The sequence below is a fragment of the Hippocampus bargibanti genome, linkage group LG14 (assembly GCF_051943395.1).
Source record: "Hippocampus bargibanti isolate YZ-2025 linkage group LG14, ASM5194339v1, whole genome shotgun sequence".
Lineage (NCBI taxonomy): Eukaryota > Metazoa > Chordata > Actinopteri > Syngnathiformes > Syngnathidae > Hippocampus > Hippocampus bargibanti.
In genome coordinates, this window is record NC_142747.1 from 18699740 (window position 1) to 18718311 (window position 18572).

At 42.2% G+C, this 18572-nt stretch overlaps 1 protein-coding gene across 19 annotated transcripts in view; it reads right to left on the bottom strand.

The window, feature by feature from the left end:
• dph1 (diphthamide biosynthesis 1) overlaps positions 1-18572 on the bottom strand; it is a 145284-nt gene that overhangs the window by 40627 nt on the left and 86085 nt on the right. For all 19 annotated transcript variants that reach the window (XR_016117125.1, XR_016117123.1, XR_016117111.1 and 16 more), the window contains 2 exons: positions 12381-14957; positions 9829-9968 (listed from right to left, as the gene is read on the bottom strand). The gene's annotated coding sequence lies outside the window, so the exon portion shown is untranslated. The remainder of the gene's footprint in view (positions 1-9828; positions 9969-12380; positions 14958-18572) is intronic.

An 18572-nucleotide genomic window follows, 5' to 3' on the forward strand; every position in this document is an offset into this window, starting at 1 on the left:
CACTTTTGTTTCCCAGGCATTTCGCCGGCGTGCGTCTTGCGTCACGGCTGATGGTCTCGTGTGGTTTGGGCTGTGGTCGCCAAACGCAAAACTGCTCCAGTTCACAGAGCGAGCGGGGGGGGTCGCAGGGTGGGGAGGTCGGAGGGTGGGTGGGCAGTTTCTAAAACAGCTTAAAACACAATCACTGATCCATCCTTAAAACATGTTGCTACACACACACACATATACAAGAAGATTTTCTAAATGGAGAGCAAAAGTGACGATTCCCCGGATTATTCATGAATAATAATAATACATTTCATTTTAGGAGCCTTTCAAAACTCTCAAGGTCACGTTACAGTCACCGGATAAGGATTTTTGAGGGGCTGAGCAGCGGCAGCCACATGCGCCAGCGTTCACTCAATTCGGAATAAATCAAAAAGATAGAAAGCTATCTAGCTAGCTAATAATAATAATAATATAATAATACATTTCCTTTATAAGCGCCTTTCAAAACTCTCAAGGACACTTTACAGGATATTTTAGATAGCTATCTTCCATTAGACATCCACCAACTAATAGATAGCAAATAGACAGCCAGCCAGATAGCTAGATAGCTCATACTACTACTACTACTACTACTACTACTACTACTAATAATAATAATAATAATAATAATAATAATAATAATAATAATAATAATAATAATAATACATTTAATTTCTAAGCGCCTTTCAAAACTCTCAAGGACACTTTACAGGATATTTTACATAGCTATCTTCCATTAGACATCCACCAGCTAATAGATAGCAAATAGACAGACAGCCAGCCAGATAGCTAGATAGCTCATACTACTACTACTACTACTACTACTACTACTAATAATAATAATAATAATAATAATAATAATAATACATTTAATTTCTAAGCGCCTTTAAAAACTCTCAAGGACACTTTACAGGATATTTTACATAGCTATCTTCCATTAGACATCCACCAGCTAATAGATAGCAAATAGACAGACAGCCAGCCAGTTAGCTAGATAGCTCATACTACTACTACTACTACTACTACTACTAATAATAATAATAATAATACATTTCATTTCTAAGCACCTTTAAAAACTCTCAAGGACACTTTACAGGATATTTTACATAGCTATCTTCCATTAGACATCCACCAGCTAATAGATAGCAAATAGACAGACAGCCAGCCAGATAGCTAGATAGCTCATACTACTACTACTACTACTACTACTACTACTACTACTACTACTACTACTAATAATAATAATAATAATAATAATAATAATAATAATAATAATAATAATACATTTAATTTCTAAGCGCCTTTCAAAACTCTCAAGGACACTTTACAGTCACGGAATAATGTACTTTTTATAGCGTCATACATTTTTTTTAGCTTCTTTTGAATTTTTCTTCTGGGGCTGATGTTCTGTCCATCTACGTTGGAAAATGATACACAAATGCACGACCTTATAACCCTCTGGAAAGTCCGGAAGCATGAAGCAGGCTTCTGATTGGCTGCCGTGCCGAGTATGCAAAGTGCCAAACGAACCGAAATTCCAAACCGAACGAATATGTCGAAATCGGAATAAAGCAAACGTTTGATTCAATTTTTTTTTTCTGGAAAAAGTTGTCGGCCAGAGAAGTTCTGGAAGTTCTGGAAGTTGTACGCCTTGGCGTAAAAAGTTACAGGCCTCGTGCATCTCGGCAGACGTTATTTCAACAACTGGCATAAACTAATAATTCAATCAATTCCCCAGTAGCAACACCGATGCTGGCAGGTATGATCTTGCGAAAAATACAGTCAGACAGTCAAGCACAGAGTCAAGCACCATCTGCTCAGATGACCCAAACACTTCTTGGAGGCTTTGTAAACTCCTACGCTTTAATGACTGTGCTGCCATACCTGCGTACGCATGACACGCACTTGACACGAAACAAGAGGGACTAAATGAACGCTATGTAAACACGTCCCCGCAGTCAGCCAGGATGAGCTACAACGGGCTCATCCACTAAAGCCTGTTGTCTGTCCGCAGCTGTTAAAACCAGCGTTGAGACTGGCCAGTAACGAATTGGTTTATAATCAGTCAAACAACCCAGCGTCAACTTGCTACTAAGACAAAAAGCTCAACCCAAAGGTAGAATTCTTCGTCTCACTTCCCGTCGACCGAGCCTCTTTTTACCGCATCAGGTAGCAGACGCAGACACCCTGATGACAGACGACGAGGTTGAATTTAAACACGACAAAGCGTCTCAGCAGCACAAACTCACTGTGCTCGTTCATCACTAGGGGAGTCATTCCGTGACACTTTGGGATGATAAAATGTTGGAATATGTCTGACTAGAGAGAGCAAAACCCATGTCGATAATTAGACAAGGAACATGTGCAGGAAGACAGAGTCACACCATCATGTGACTCTCACTCCTCACACCACTGCTATACTCGTTCATAGTCTTGTCACCTCCCGGATTGACTGATAATCACCAGAAGCTCATCCTTTCACCACATCACCCCCGTCCTCCCGCATTGACTCTTGCAATTCACTTCTCCTTGGTGTCCCTCAGAAACATCTCCACAAACTTCAACTCAGACAGAATTCTTCAATCCGAATCATCACCAGAACCTCATCCTTTCACCACATCACCACCGTCCTCCCGGATTGACTATTGCAATTCACTTCTCTTTGGTGTCCCTCAGAAACTTCTCCACAAACTTCAACTCAGCCAGAATTCTTCAATCCGAATCATCACCAGAACCTCATCCTTTCACCACATCACCCCGTCCTCCAAGAGCTCCACTGGCTCCCCGTCAAATATAGAATCAACTTTAAAATTCTTCCTTATACATTTAAAGCTATCCATAACCTTGCTACCCCATCCCTATCTGACCTTCTTCAAAATTCTATTCCCTCTTGTTCTCTCAGATCCTCTTCCTCCCTCCGCCTCTGTGTGCCCCACCCCTGCCCGTTTAAAATTGCATCTTCTGTGTAGTTCTCTCTCTTTTCAATTTATAATAGTATTTTGTTTATTGCATTCTATTTGTGATTGTATTTTATTTATTATAGTACAGTACCTATGCTTGTCTGTGACTGTAAAGTGACCTTGAGAGCTTTGAAAGGCGCTTAAAATGTAATGTTATTATTATTATTATTATTTATAACTTGGGATAGAAGTCAACAAGAGTAAGCGCTGAAACGGAGACGTCCGATAAAGTATAGGACAGTTATTGTGGTTTGGCAAAATAAACAAATAGATAAATAAATAAATATACAAATACACACAGAAATATACACATACACAAATAAACACACAAATAAATACATATACAAATACATAGATTATCATTGTGAGGCCCATACACACACACACACACACACACACACACACACATTTTCATGTTTTCTGAGGACCACTTTTCAGTTCATCGCAACACACACATACACACACACACACACACGTACGCACACACATGTTTTCTGGGGACCACTTTTCAGATCATGGCAACACAGATACACACACACACACACACATATTTCATGTTTTCTGGGTACCACTTTTCAAATCATCAAAACACACGTTTTTGCCACATGGTGGGGACTAGGTGTGCGAAAGATTCACCCCGTGGGAACCCAATTTCAAACATGAAAAAAAAATACATTTATGACAACATTTCTACACGACTGTCATCGAATCCATCCTGTGTTCTTCCATCACTGTTTGGTTCGGGGCCTCCACAAAAAATGGACAAAATCCGACTTCAACTACCGATCCATGGGCAGCAAATCCAGCAGACATTTAAACAGCTTCTTCCCCCAAGCCATTAACTCTTTAAACAGTAACCCAAATAGAACTGCATAGTGCCTCTTTGCATTTTTTTTGATGATGATACTAGTCCAGCGTGTTCTACCGGAAACAAATTCCTTGTGTGTTCGACATACTTGGCAATAAAGATGATTCCGATTCTGAAATACATACATTTGATTTTAGGACTTACATTTTTTTTTAGCGGAGGCTGTAACTGCTATGACATGGCTAGTTGATGTAGCATGTTTTGCTAACGCTAGTGCACAATTTCGGAGTATACTCATAGATCTGGATTCAGTTTGGTGCAGTATGTTCAAATTCAAATGAGGTCGAAACACACACACACACACACACACACACACACACACACACACACACACACTGCAAAGTCCGTGTGCCTGATTGATGGCAAGCGTTGCATTGTTGCATCCTTGTGTGCGCGATGAAGAGAAGGTGGGAGGGAAATCGGGTAGAATTTGGTTTTTGCAGGTGGCTTGTCGGACTGTTCTGCCAAGAAAAGAGAATACCCCAGAGTGGGCCGGAATAAATGAGGAGATCGGAGCCGAGGGGAAGCGAAGGTCGGGGTGGCGGGGAGGAGCGAGGGGGGTGCTTGATTTAAAACGGTGCTTATCAAAATCGATTCAAAAAAAGTGTTTGCACTGCGCGCTCGGCCGCCCCGCATCTCTGGTCCCCGGACCCGGCCGGGTGGGGCTTACCGAGAAGGGCCAGGCCAGATGACTTCATTGCCATATGGTATCTAACCTCTCAGTCACACTCCTTTACAACAATACAGTGATACCTCGGTTTACAAACCCCTTGGCTGAAGAACTTTTTGGTTTATGAACGTTAAATATATGAAAATTTTACCTTGGCATACAAACTATTTTTCGGGATACACACGGAGCTGCGACAATGAGTGATGTGTCGTTCGCGAACGAGCCCGTTCTCCTAAAAGAAAATGGCAGCCGGCTTGTTTTGCTCGTCTATTCCCCGCCCCCAGTCGTCGGTTAGAGCCACGTGATTGGTCAAGAACGCAGCAGTGAAGGGGGTGTTTACAGACCGAGAGTGAAGGCATTCTCCAAAAAATAAAATGGCTGCCGACATGTTTTGTCCTCTATTCCCCGCCCCCAGTCTTCGGTTAAAGCCACGTGATTGGTCAAGAACGCAGCAGTGAGGGGAGGTGGCTTAAACATTAAAGAAACAGGAAGACGACAGAGAGAGTGACAAAATGGATAGAAAACAGTGAAATTTGGACTCGTTTCGACGTTGATAGTTCAAATGCAGAGTGTAGACTGCAAGGTTAAAATTCATGCTCCACCAATACCCCACACAAGCCATCTGTACACTTGATGCAAAAAGCTATCAATCCAGCTAAACAGAACGCAATTGATGACGATCTAGGTAAAATTATCGCAGAGAAAGCACCTACGAGGGATCATTCGAGATGGTGAAAGAAGAAGGTTACGTTCTTCATCAAGTGTTTAATGCTGATAAACCGGCCACTTCATTCCATCAAGCCATCAACCACCATCACAAAGGTAAATAAAATGACTTTATTATACAGTACAGTTTATTTATTTAATTATAATACCATAGCACATTTATTATACATAAAATAAGGTGTATTTTGTGTAGTTTTAAGGCTTAGAAAAGTAGAAAGTAGAAAATTATGTTTTTTGGGGACCTGGGAACGGATTATTCTCATTTCAATGGTTTCCTATGGGAAATTATTTTTTGGGATACACACGTTTCGCCTTACACACTCTGTCTGGGAGCCAATTACGTTTGTAAGCCAATGTATCACCGTACTATGCATAAGCCGCTCTCCAAACACTTTCTTTGTTATACAGACCCTGAGTCACCCAAAGATGGCGGCAATGCGCACTGAGGGTCGGACGGATTCGCAGCGAGAACTAAGCTGTCGCTCACACTTCACTTCACTCGTATTTCACTCAAAAGCACGGCATCATTTTGGTATGCTAAGTGGTTGACAGACAATGAGCGCTCTACAATAACAACTTATTTTAGCATTTAGGCCAAGTTGAACATTTTCAGGGCAATGTCGAGCCACATTCGGAGAAGACGTTGCCAGCAGTGATGACTGTGATCACCGTGAAATGCCTCAGAGTGGGGGGGGGGGGTAGAATACCCCGAAATTGGATAAATATAGCAGACAGGAGTTGTGCGCGAAGGCTCGAAAGCTTAGCGGTTAGCATGTCTGCCTCACGGTTTTGAGGTTCGAGGTTCAAATTCTTTACTGAGTGCGGCTTTGACGTTTGCTCATGTTTTCTTGGGCCTTCTCCAGATACTTGATCTGACTCCATTGGATGTTACATTGGAGCAAAATCAATCCGCGCACAAAATTTAAAACGATAACCAAAATGTTCATTCATAATAATAATAATAATAATACACATCATTTATAAGCGCTTTTCAAAACTCTCAAGGTCACTTTACAGTCACAGGATAAGTTATTTGTCATTGAAGAGCTGCGGCAGCCACACGCGCTAGCGTTCACTCAACCCTGAAGTAACTCAAATAGACAGAAAGCTAGCTATTTCGCTAATAGATATAGCAGGCTGGCTTGCTAATTGATAGCTAGCTATCTAGCTGGGCAGCTCGCTATGTATTAGCTGTCTAGCTGGGCAGCTAATAATAATAATAATAATAAATTTCATTTCTAAGCGCCTTTCAAAACTCTCAAGGTCACTTTACAGTCACAGGATCAGTTTTACTGTGGGTGAGCAGAGCGTTCACTCAACCTGGAAGTCACTCAAATAGATAGAAAGCTCGCTATCTTGCTAATAGATAGCTAATAATAATAATAATAATCATCATCATCATCATCATAATAATAATCCATTTCATTTCTAAGCGCCTTTCAAAACTCTCAAAGTCACTTTACAGTCACTGGATACGTTTTTCTGCGGGTGAGCAGCGGCAGGCACACACCCCAGCGTTCACTCAACCTGGAAGTCACTCAAATAGATAGAAAATTAGCTATCTAGCTAATAGATACAGTAATAATAATAATAATAATAATACATTTCATTTATAAGAACCTTTCAAAACTCTCAAGGTCACAGGATACAGTCGCTAATAGATAGCTAGCTAGCCAGCTAGATAGCTAAACTATAGCTAGCGAGCCAGCTAGACAACTAATAGATAGATAGCAAATAGATATAGATAGCTAATAGCTATCCAGCTGCCCAGCTAGCTATCTATTGGCTATCTAGCTAGCTATTTATTAGCTATCTAAAATGTCGCCTTTGCGGTCCCAGTGGGTCACAAACTCCCGCCTTCCCTCCCCCCAAAAAAATAGCTCAAGGGAGTTGCTGAACTCTCGCTGATAGCGACACCGCGGATGGAAGTGACACGAATGGAAAAACCCACGCAGACAATCATCTCTTCTGCTAGCGCTCTCTTCGACTCGTGTTCGTCTTTCCCCTCTTGGAAAGCTTCACCCTCGCTTCCGTGGCACCCTTTGAGCCCACGAGCATCCATCAAGCTGTCCCGCGGCTTCTCCCAATGCCCGAGCAGGGGGGGACGGGGACAGGGATGTGGGGGGGCTTTCGCCTCGTCTGTCGTCATGTTCTTGTTTTGCAACTATTCGTTTTCTCTTTTCTGGCAGCCCGATAAAGGTTAGCGAGAGTGTGCTCGGGGTGGGGGGGTGAGTTATGGGCACTGGAGCCAGGGGGACCCAGAAAGAATATAACGAGCGTACTTTTGGGAGAAGGATGAAAGTGAGCCAGTAAAAAAAAAAAAGGGGGTGGAGGGGTGTGCAATGATCAGGGTTCACCATGCCAAACGCTGATGTGTTTGTTTTCCATCACAACCCTTTTGGGCAGTGACAAAGAGCCAAAGGAAAGAAAAAAAAACGAAAGAAAAAAAAACATGTTAATGCTGATAAATCACATGCAGACTTTCAACTCTTAAATGATGGTTACACAAAGGAATTGTCCTTATCTCCTCTTCGGGGACCGCTAAGACTTGACTGTTTTTTTCCTTCTTACAACTAAAAATGGCGGGATTCAAGTGACATGACATGATTCAAGTTGATAATATGTGAACTTGGGACTTAAATGGCAACATATGCAAGACTTGAATTGAACTATATAATAATAATACATTTATTTCATGTGTTCAGTAGCATAAGCTAACCGTTAGCTGGTCAGCCAATACACTGGTAACGAACAGGCCCGTTATGCTGAATTCACAGCTAAGGTAACCGTTAGCTGGTCAGAAATTACAATGGTAGGAAGAGGATGGGATGCTAAATTCACAACTTAGCTAACTGTTAGCTGGTCGGTCATTACACTGGTAAGAAGACAGCCCGTTACGCTAAATTCACAGCTAAACTAACCATTAGCTGTTCAGCCATTACACTGATAAAATACAGGCCTGTTTTGCTAAATTCACAGCGAAGCTAACTGTTAGCTGTACAGCCATTACACTGATAACAAGCAGGCCTGTTTTGCTAAATTCACAACTAAGCTAAACGTTAGCTGGTCAGCCATTTCACTGGTAACAAGCAGTGCCTTTATGCTAGATACACAGTTAAGTTAACCATTAGCTGGTCAGCCAATACACTGGTAACGAACAGGCCCGTTATGCTGAATTCACAGCTAAGGTAACCGTTAGCTGGTCAGAAATTACAATGGTAGGAAGAGGATGGGATGCTAAATTCACAACTTAGCTAACTGTTAGCTGGTCAGTCATTACACTGGTAAGAAGACAGCCCGTTACGCTAAATTCACAGCTAAACTAACCATTAGCTGTTCAGCCATAACACTGATAAAATACAGGCCTGTTTTGCTAAATTCACAGCGAAGCTAACTGTTAGCTGTACAGCCATTACACTGATAACAAGCAGGCCTGTTTTGCTAAATTCACAACTAAGCTAAACGTTAGCTGGTCAGCCATTACACTGGTAACAAGCAGTGCCTTTATGCTAGATTCACAGTTAAGTTAACCATTAGCTGGTCAGTCAATACACTGGTAACGAACAGGCCCGTTATGCTGAATTCACAGCTAAGCTAACCGTTAGCTGGTCAGAAATTACAATGGTAGGAAGAGGATGGGATGCTAAATTTACAACTAAGGTTACTGTTAGCTGGACATCCATTACACTGATAACAAACAGGCCTGTTTTGCTAAATTCACAGCTAAGCTAAAGGTTAGCTGGTCAGCCATTACACTGGTAAGAAGACGGCCCGTTACGCTAAATTCACAGCTAAACTAACCATTAGCTGTTCAGCCATTACACTGATAAAATGCAGGCCTGTTTTACTAAATTCACGGCTAAGCTAACTATTAGCCGGTCAGCCATTAAACTGGTAACGAACAGGCCCGTTATGCTGCATTAACAGCTAAGCTAACCGTTAGCTGGTCAGCTGTTACACTGGTAAGACAGGCCCGTTGCGTTAAATTCACAGCTAAACTAACCATTAGGTTTTCAGCCATTACACTGATAGCAAGCAGGCCTGTTTTGCTAAATTCACACTAAGCTAACGGTTAGCTGGTCAGCCATAATACTGGTAACGAGCAGGCCCATTATGCTAAATTCACAACTAAGCAAACCAACCATTACCTTGGTAACGAGCAGGCTTGTTATGCTAAATTCACAGCTAAGCTAACTGTTAGCTGTTCAGCCATTACACTGATAACAAGCAGGACAGTTTTGCTAAATTTACAGCTAAGCTAACCGTTAGCTGGTCACACATTACACTGGTAAGAAGATTGCAAAACACACTTTTTAAATGAACAGCTTGGGTTTGGCATATGGGGAAGGTATCCAAAAATGTTGGCTATAAACACACGCACACCAATAATAGATGTCACATACATTTCTTTTCCTTTGTAAAATAATGGCACATAAAAAAAATAAAATAAAAAACATGACGTGAAATGTTTCCCTTTCATGGCGCGTCTTCAAATCTGCAACTTTTCACTGCATCATTTCAGTGGCGTCCTGTCTACTTTTTAACATTGCGCAGCACGTTGCGTTAAGCGTGAATACCTGTCTTTATAAGGTAGCGTGTTGTGACGGCGGCGGTGGCGGCGGCCTCCAACGACAGCTTCGGGCCAGCCCGTCATCCCGAGGTTACATGCGGGAGGATGGAAGCTTGCCTCCATCACTGTTTGACACGTACCATGCAGCTGGAAATTGGAAAGGTAGAAGGAAAAAAAAGAGCATATGACAAATATTTGTGCTACATAATTTGTTATTATGAACATGACAGATGACATCATATTAGCCCTGTTGTTTTTTTCTAAGTGGAAAGAAAAAAAACAATCACTTTGGTAGACTATGTCGCTCGATAAATGTGCGTTTATAGACTTGATTAACTTATTACACAAAACAAAAAAAAAGCAATTTTTACCAATACTCTCTCAGAATAAATTCTGAACTCGTATCGTGTAAAATCCATCTCAGAGTTATATCGCTATCTAGGTAGCTAGCTAGCTGTTTCTAGCTATCTATGAGCTAACCCGCAGAAAAACTTAATCTGTAACTGAAAAGTGACATTGAGTATAATAAATAATAATAATAATAATAATAATAATACATTTCATTTATAACCGCCTTTCAAAACTTTCAAAACCGTGTAAGGTGGTGCATGCAACAGACACCTTGCCGTCGGTCATTATGGAAAAATTCCAAATGGCGGAATAATAATAATAACACATTTCATTTATAAGCGCCTTTCAAAACTGTCAAGGTTACTTTAGAGTCATAGTATATGTTTTTTTTCTGTGGGTGAGTAGTGGCAGCCACACGTGCCAGCGTTCACTCAACTCAGATTAACTCAAATACCTGTAAATCGAAAGCTAGCTAGTAAAAAAGCTAGAAAGTCCTCATTTCTGCATTAGCATAAATATTGAGTTAATATAAATATATAGGAAACAAAAAAAGTGATGTCGGTTGTCATTTAAAGGACAACCGACGTCACTTTTTTTGTTTTTTAACTGACACCAGAAAAACGTTTTATAGCATTTAAAATACCCAAAACACGCAATATGATATTTTTAGTCAAATGCAAAACACCAATAAAAATGACTTAAAGTGTCCATAATCTGCAAAAAAATTGAGCTGCGAATTGGGCATTTTCAGAAAGTCCCGCCCCCATTTCGTGACGTCACGCCAAGACGTCTTGCCTTGCTGTAGAATCAAAACAATGGCTTCAGATTCGGAGAATATGCTTTCTTGTTACACATCCAGTTATGAATATGATTCAAATAGTTCTGAAGAGGAAAGCATACATGTTTGCAATCGATTAAAGAATGTATTTGTGCCATTTTGAGGCAACATTGGGAGAAAATCTCTCACCCAAAAAAAAGAGGCACAAAATGGCGACCTCCTGTGGCCATCTCTGTTTCCACAGGCAGATAAATTCCTTATATGGCGCTTGGACGCCCTCTTCTGGCCTTCTGACAGCTTTTGAGTGCAACACGAGGTCCTCAGACCACACAAGTACAGAAAAATACATTGACGTGATGGAAGGACCTCTACAATGTGTCTTTTTTTACGGTAAAGGGCAGTCCTTTTGTGACGTCACGTACGGACTCGTCACCAACTCGAAAACAAGACTTCCTGAATATTCAGCGCAAAACGTAAAATATCGCTATATGCGGTGGAATCTTTGTAAAATACGCTCAGTAGAAGTCATTTGAAGCCATTTTACAAATTATGGACATAACTTGTCCGGAGACGTCGGTTGTCCTTTAAAGGATTGATCAAGGGATGTATAGGGAGGTGTGTGTGTGTGTAAGGGGGATATAGAATAAAGAAACAGAGGAAAGGGAAGACCCCCAGCAGTCCGCACACCCAACCTATGTGCTCGTCTGACCAAGCCAGCTTCTTATGAATGGAAGGAAATTGTCTCCATTAAAAAAAAAAAGGCTGGAGTCATAATAATAGAATCAGCTCGAGTAGAGAGGGAGAAGGGGTAGAAGGGGTAGAAGTACATGCAAGTTTGTTTTATTAGCCTTCAATAAATATCTGACAGATTTCCTGAGGAAATATCTTGGGATCACATGTAGAATAGTTTAAGACTGATGTCAACTGCAGCAACAGATGAAATCTATTAGCGAGGAGCCGCAACAGACATGGGCCTGAGAGGGAGTGAGGAAGGAATCAGCAGAGTAAAAGAGAGAGAGAGACAAAGCAGGGTGGGAAGAACATCTCGCAGCCTTTCCAAATTCTTCGAGAGGTAAAAAAGTCAGCCAAGACACAAAATCAGAAGGAAGAGGGAGGAAGGGTGGGGGGTGGGGGGCAAAACGAGTACTCACACATCATCACATCGAAGTACAGTGATACCTTGGCTTATGAATTTAATTGGTTCCCAGACAGAGTGTGTGAGGCGAAAAGTGTGTATTCCAAACATTAACTTCCCATAGGAAAGCATTAAAATGAGAATAATCCGTACCCAGGTCCCCATAAAACATAATTTTAAACTTAATAAGCCTTAAAACTACACACCATATACCTTATTTTATGTATAATAAATGTGCTATGGTATTATAATTAAAGAAATAAACTGTACTGTATAATAGAGTCGTTTTATTTACCTTTGTGATGGTCGATGGCTTTACGTCTGTGTAAGCTCTCAGTCGTACAGGAGTGGTCCATCGTTGAAAAAGTTTCTTCAGCCGTCACCTGTACTTCTTATCCAACATGCTTCTTCAGCGAACACGTTGGCTTGATGGAATGAAGTGGCCGGTTTCATCAGCATTAAACACTTGATGAGGAACGTAACCTTCTTCTTTCACCATCTTGAGGAATGATCGTGTCATGATCTGGTTGACGACTAACGGGTGGCGCTGTCGGCCCCGCCTGCACCTGCACAGATGCTGGTTGTTCCAATCAGTGGCAGTCAAAAGGACTCCCGGCACGACCATTCGTTGTCGGGTCATTGTATGCATTGTGTATGCATTGTGTATGCTCCTGTTTGTTTTACCTTGGCGGACTTTTACTCTTGGTATTCTTCCGATACTTTTTATTTTTTCTGTTCAGATGATTTTGATGTTTAAGATTTTGTTCCTGCTGACTTGTCAAACACAACCTCCTGCTCCCTCATGCCTGCTTTTTGGGATCCACAGCCCTCATCAACACCTTGCAAACCGTAACAGATCCCTTGTAGGTGCTTCCTATGTGATAATTATATCTAGTTCCTCATCAATTGCGTTCTGTTTAGCTGGGTTGATAGCTTTTTGCATCAAGTGTACAGATGGCTTGTGCGGGTTGTTTGTGGAGCCTGATTGATGGGATATTTTAACCTTGCAGTCTACACTCTGCCTTTGAACTATCAAAGTTGAAACTCTCCCACTGTCGTCTGCATTTCTTTAATGTTTAAACCGCCTCTCGTCACTGTTGCGCTCTAGACCAATCACGTGGCTTTAACTGAAGACTGGAGGCAGGGAATAGAGGACAAAAACAGTCGGCTGCCATTTTGTTGTTAGAAGAACGGGCTCGTTCGCGAACGACACATCACTCATTGAGGCAGCTCCGTGTGTATCCCGAAAACAGTTTGTTTGCTAAGGTAAAATTTTCATAAATTTAACGTTCATAAACCGAAAAGTTCGTAAGCCAAGGGGTTCGTAAACCGAGGTATCACTGTATTGGTAAATATTTGAGAGAAAGCTCTTTAAAAACACTCTCACAACCCCTTCACAAACACACACAGGAAAAGCGATGGTTCGGGATCTTTGAAAAAGGGGAACTGAAACGAGGTCGGTGGTGCCAGTATGTCTGTGGCAGTGTGGCAGGAACACTATTCCGCCACCTTCACCATTGCTCCTCACCAACAGACTCAAACCACACGCCAGAGAGGCCGAGCTGACGATACCCAACACACACAGACACACACACAGCGAGCCAACCAACCACAAATACCAAGTCAAGAGGTGCAGTTCTGGAAAATGCAAACGAGTGAGGTTTCTGTCTTTTCTCCATCTCGGAACCATCGGGGGCCCGAGAGGGTACGTAGAGTTCAGCAGCTCCGCAGATGAGCGATGCGCAACATGTCAGTGCCTGTGTAAGCGACACAGGCGATGATGGCAGTGAAATATGGGGGCGCTAAGAGTTCCAAAACGGGGGAGTGAGCGTCAGAGGGGGAACACAGACGCTTGTAATATTAAGATTTTTCGTAATCATTTATACCACAGGTGTCAAAGTCCAAGCACGGGGGCCAAATTTGGTACACTACATCATTTTAATCGGCCCGAAAAAGCAAATCAAGCATGTCAAGTGCCGTGATGCTCGCTAAAGTCCGAACCAAAATATCAAATTGTCGCATGAAAACCACAATAACAAACTTGAAAACTAGTTCTCCATTAATTTGTTGTGCGCTCTATATGTAATATTCGGAGAGGATTATTTGCGGAGCCTGATTGATGGGATATTTTAACCTTGCAGTCTACACTCTGCTTTTGAACTATCAACGTTGAAACGAGTCCAAATTTCACTGTTTTCTATCCATTTTCAGTCTCTCTGTCGTCTGCTTGTCTCTTTAATGTTTAACCCCACCCCACCCGCCTCACTGCTCCGTTCTTGACCAATCACGTGGCTTTAACGAACGACTGGGGGCGGGGAACAGAGGACCAAAACAAGCCGGCTGCTATTTTCTTGTTAGTAGAACGGGCTCATTCACGAACGACACATCACTCATTGTGGCGCTCCGTGTGTATCCCAAATAATAGTTCGTATGCCAAGGTAAAATTTCCATAAATTTAACATTCGTAAACCGAAAAGTTCATAAGCCAAACCGAGGTATTACTGTACCGCTACCACTATAAAAGTGTATTAAAAGCCAATCGAGCTGAACTTCGCATCTCCGTTACTTGTCTCCCGACTGTGTTTACAAAGTTGCGCCGCAGTAAATATTCACTGGAGTGTGGAACACAGTGTACATTGGCCTGTGTGTGTGTGTGTGTGTGTGTGTGTGTGTGTGTGTGTGTGTGTGTGTGTGTGTTCCTGTCCAAGAGTTGAAGCTGAGGTTTCCTGCATGCGTTCCCCCTGCTGGAGTAATGGCCCAGCGGAGTCGAAAGTGATGAGAAGCTGGTGCCGGATCCCAAACCCGGCCCTTATATGGCGCTCTGTAGCTGTTTTGCTCCCCCGGCCGCCGTCGGGCCTGCTTCCCAAAAGTTCTACAAGGTCGAAAAAGACGAGAGGACATCTCAGAGAGGCAACATATTTACATATTTTAAGGAAAGCTGGGGGGAATATGCGGCGGAGTACTGGAAGGCGAGGCGCTGGTCAGCGGGGGGACGGGCGAGAGTGGACATCTGGGCTGTGGGAGGATTTTGGCACAAGGCCGCTGGCTCCCTCGTCACCTTATCGTTCCACGCAAACGAAATATTATCCGGCTGACGGCGCCGCGCCGTTCGTTATTGGACATAGGCGATGTTGGGAAAGTGTCCCGGTGTGGAAGCAGACATGAGCAAGCGGACGAGGGGTGTGACCGAGTGCAAATATTTTATTCTTATTCCATTTTGCAGGATTTCACTTGAGTTTCTTTTCTCACTCATTTTCCTGACTTTAAAGGACAACCGACACCATTTTTTTTTTGTTTCCTAACTGACATCAGAAACACGTTTTATAGCATCTAAAATATCCAAAACATGTAGGCTGATATTTTTAGTCAAATGGAAAATACCAATAAAAATGACTTAAAGTGTGCTAAATCGGCAAAAAATTGAGCTGCCAATTGGGCATTTTCAGAAAGTCCCGCCCCCAGTTCGTGATGTCACACCAAGACGTCTTGCCTTGATGGAGAATCAAAACAATGGCTTCAGATTTGGAGAAGATGCTTTCTTGTTACACATCCAGTTATGAAATTCAATAGTATTCAAATAGTTCTGAAGAGGAAAGCATGAATGTTTGCAATCGATTAAAGAATTTCTTCCGTGCCATTTTGAGGTATCTGGGGGTGGGAAATGTAGCACCAAAAAGAGGCAGAAAATGGCGTCCAAGCTCCTGTGAGGAATTAATCAGCCAGTTTCCACATGCTTATTAATTCCTTACACGGAACTTTGTCGCCACCTTCTGCCTCTTTTTGGTGCTACACGAACTTTTCAGACCAAACAAACTACAGCAAAATGCATTGACGTGATGGAAGGACTGCTACAATGTGTCTTTTTTTTCAATCAGGGGTGTTCCTTTAGTGACGTCGGGTCATTTTGAGGCATCAAGACTGATGTGTAGCGTCAGTGAAGTCTCGTTATATCGATATTCAAGGGAGTCCGAAAAATATCGATATAACCGGGACTATCGATATATCCAACCCTGTTTGCATGTAATTTTCTCTGTGCGTGCATAGAAATAGTATCGATATAACCGGGACTATCGATATATCCGATATCGATATAACGAGACTTTACTGTAGTTGTCTTGGTGCAACACACAACGATTCACCATCACGTTATTTATGTTTTCCTTTTAGAAAGTAGAAGGGACAGTAGGGATATATAGGGCCAAAACTACCAGCAAAAAATGTAGTTCGCTGACGAAGCCTCTTGGATGAGAAGCGAAACGTCCGACACCTTCAAAGAAGTACAGATGATGGCTGAAGAAACCTTCTCATCGATGGACCACTCCTGTACGACTGAGAGCTTACACAGACGCAAGTCAATGAAAGGCTTCAAGTCTTTTAACTGTCTTTCTTTCTTGAGGAAAGAATCATTGATGCATCAACTCGCAGTAAAGCCGCTGGGCGCCAAGAGAACCTAACCGCGCAGTCCAACACACCTGCACTCTGCTGGCTCGCTCAGTCAGAGCGAAAAGGCTAAGTATCCACCAGAGAGACAAGATCTGGACCGAGGGGAAAGTGAATTATAGCCAGACATCGGAGGAAGGGAGACAGGTCATGGAAGAGGGGCAATCAGGGGGTGGATGTAATGTTAGCGAGAGGATGCCTTTGTCCCACCCTGTCCTGACGGGGTTGGCAGGAGGAGTGAGGAGGAGGAGGAGGAGGAGGAAGCTGCAGCTGAACGTCCCAAAAAAAAAGCCAGGAAGAAAATGTGAGAAATGTGAATGTTGGCCGACGCGGACCAGAGGGAGAACGTTGGTTTTCAGGCACGCAGGGACAGCCTGCGGAGTGCTGCCAAAAGAAACATGGAGCTGTAGCGCACATGCAGGAGCTATGAGGGATGAGAGAGGAGAAAAGGAGAAGGGGTGAGCGAGAGAGAAATAGAGAGAGTGGATATGTTGCCTGTTTTAAAGGACAACCGACGTCTCCGGACAAGTTGTGTCCATAATTTGTAAAATGGCTTCAAATGACTTCTACTGAGCGTATTTTACAAAGATTCCACCGCATATTGCTATATTTGACGTTTTAAGACTTGAGCTGAATATTCCGAAAGTCTTGTTTTTGAGTTGGTGACAAGTCCTCACCCTACGTCACTGAAGGAACGCCCCTGACCGAAAAAAGGACACATTGTAGCTTTCCTTCCATCACGTCAATGCATTTTGCTGTACTTTGTTTGGTCTCAAAACGTCGTGTAGCACCAAAAAGAGGCAGAAGATGGCGACAAAGCTCCGTGTAAGGAATTATTAAGCCTGTGGAAACTAGCTGATTAATTCCTCAGAGGAGTTTGGACGCCATTTTCTGCCTCTTTTTGGGTGATACATTTCCCCCCAATGTTGCCTCAAAATGGCACGGAATAAATTATTTAATCGATTGCAAACATGTATGCTTTCCTCTTCAGAAGTATTTGAATCATATTCATAACTGGATGTATAACAAAAAAGCATATTTTCGATGCTATAAAACGTTTTTCTGATGCCAGTTAAAACACAAAAAAGTGACGTCGGTTGTCCTTTAATTACACATCAAGATACATTTTTAAAAAGTAACATGACCCGACACACCCAACAGTGTGGTCATTTAATAACGTTGCTACTATGAATTTCTCCATAAAGGTTTTCTTATTCATAAGCGATGCACGTCCAAGGACTCCTTGAAGCTCAAGAACACAATGTCCAGTCATATTTCAACACTCCTATATGATACAAAGTGTTACAAAGTGCCAAGGTAGTGCCAAAAACAATGAACTGAAGTCCAATTGGGATATGGAGAAACTCCTGATAGATGACAGAACCGGGGACTCGCTGTACCAATGAGCACGCTGATGGCGGCCAAGAAGTGTCAGTTTGGATGTCGCTGTGAGATAAGAAAACGGGCCTCAGACTTGGCCCCGTTACGCAGGTGCAGCAACTGAGCGGTGAAGTTCGGAGAGTGTAACGTTTTTCCAGTATGTGTGTGTGTTTGTATGGCTAGTCTTGTGAGGACCACGAACATTTTATACCATACGTAGTGAGGACATTTTTGACAAGTGAGGACCTTTTGGCCGGTCCTCAGAATTTTTTTTAATTCTAAAGGCTTCTAGAGGGTCTATCTATGCATCTGTTAAAGTTTCAGAGAGGTGGTGTGTATTTCCATTTCACTTCGATACACACACTTATTACTCACTGTGTGTGTTTATGTGTGCGCGTGTGTGTGTGTGTGTGTGTGTGTGTGTGTGTGTGTGTGTGTGTGTGTGTGTGTGTGTGTGTGTGTGTGTGTGTGTGGGTGTGTGTGGTTAATGAAAGGAAAAAGTTAATACCACAAAAAATATATTTTGACCAAATTCACTACAGGGGTGAGGACTTTGAATGTACCGATTCAGAAAATAAATTAAATAAATAAATAAATAAATAAAATAAAATAAATATAAAATAAAAAAATAACAAATAAATGAAAAATGAAAAATGAAAAAAAAAAA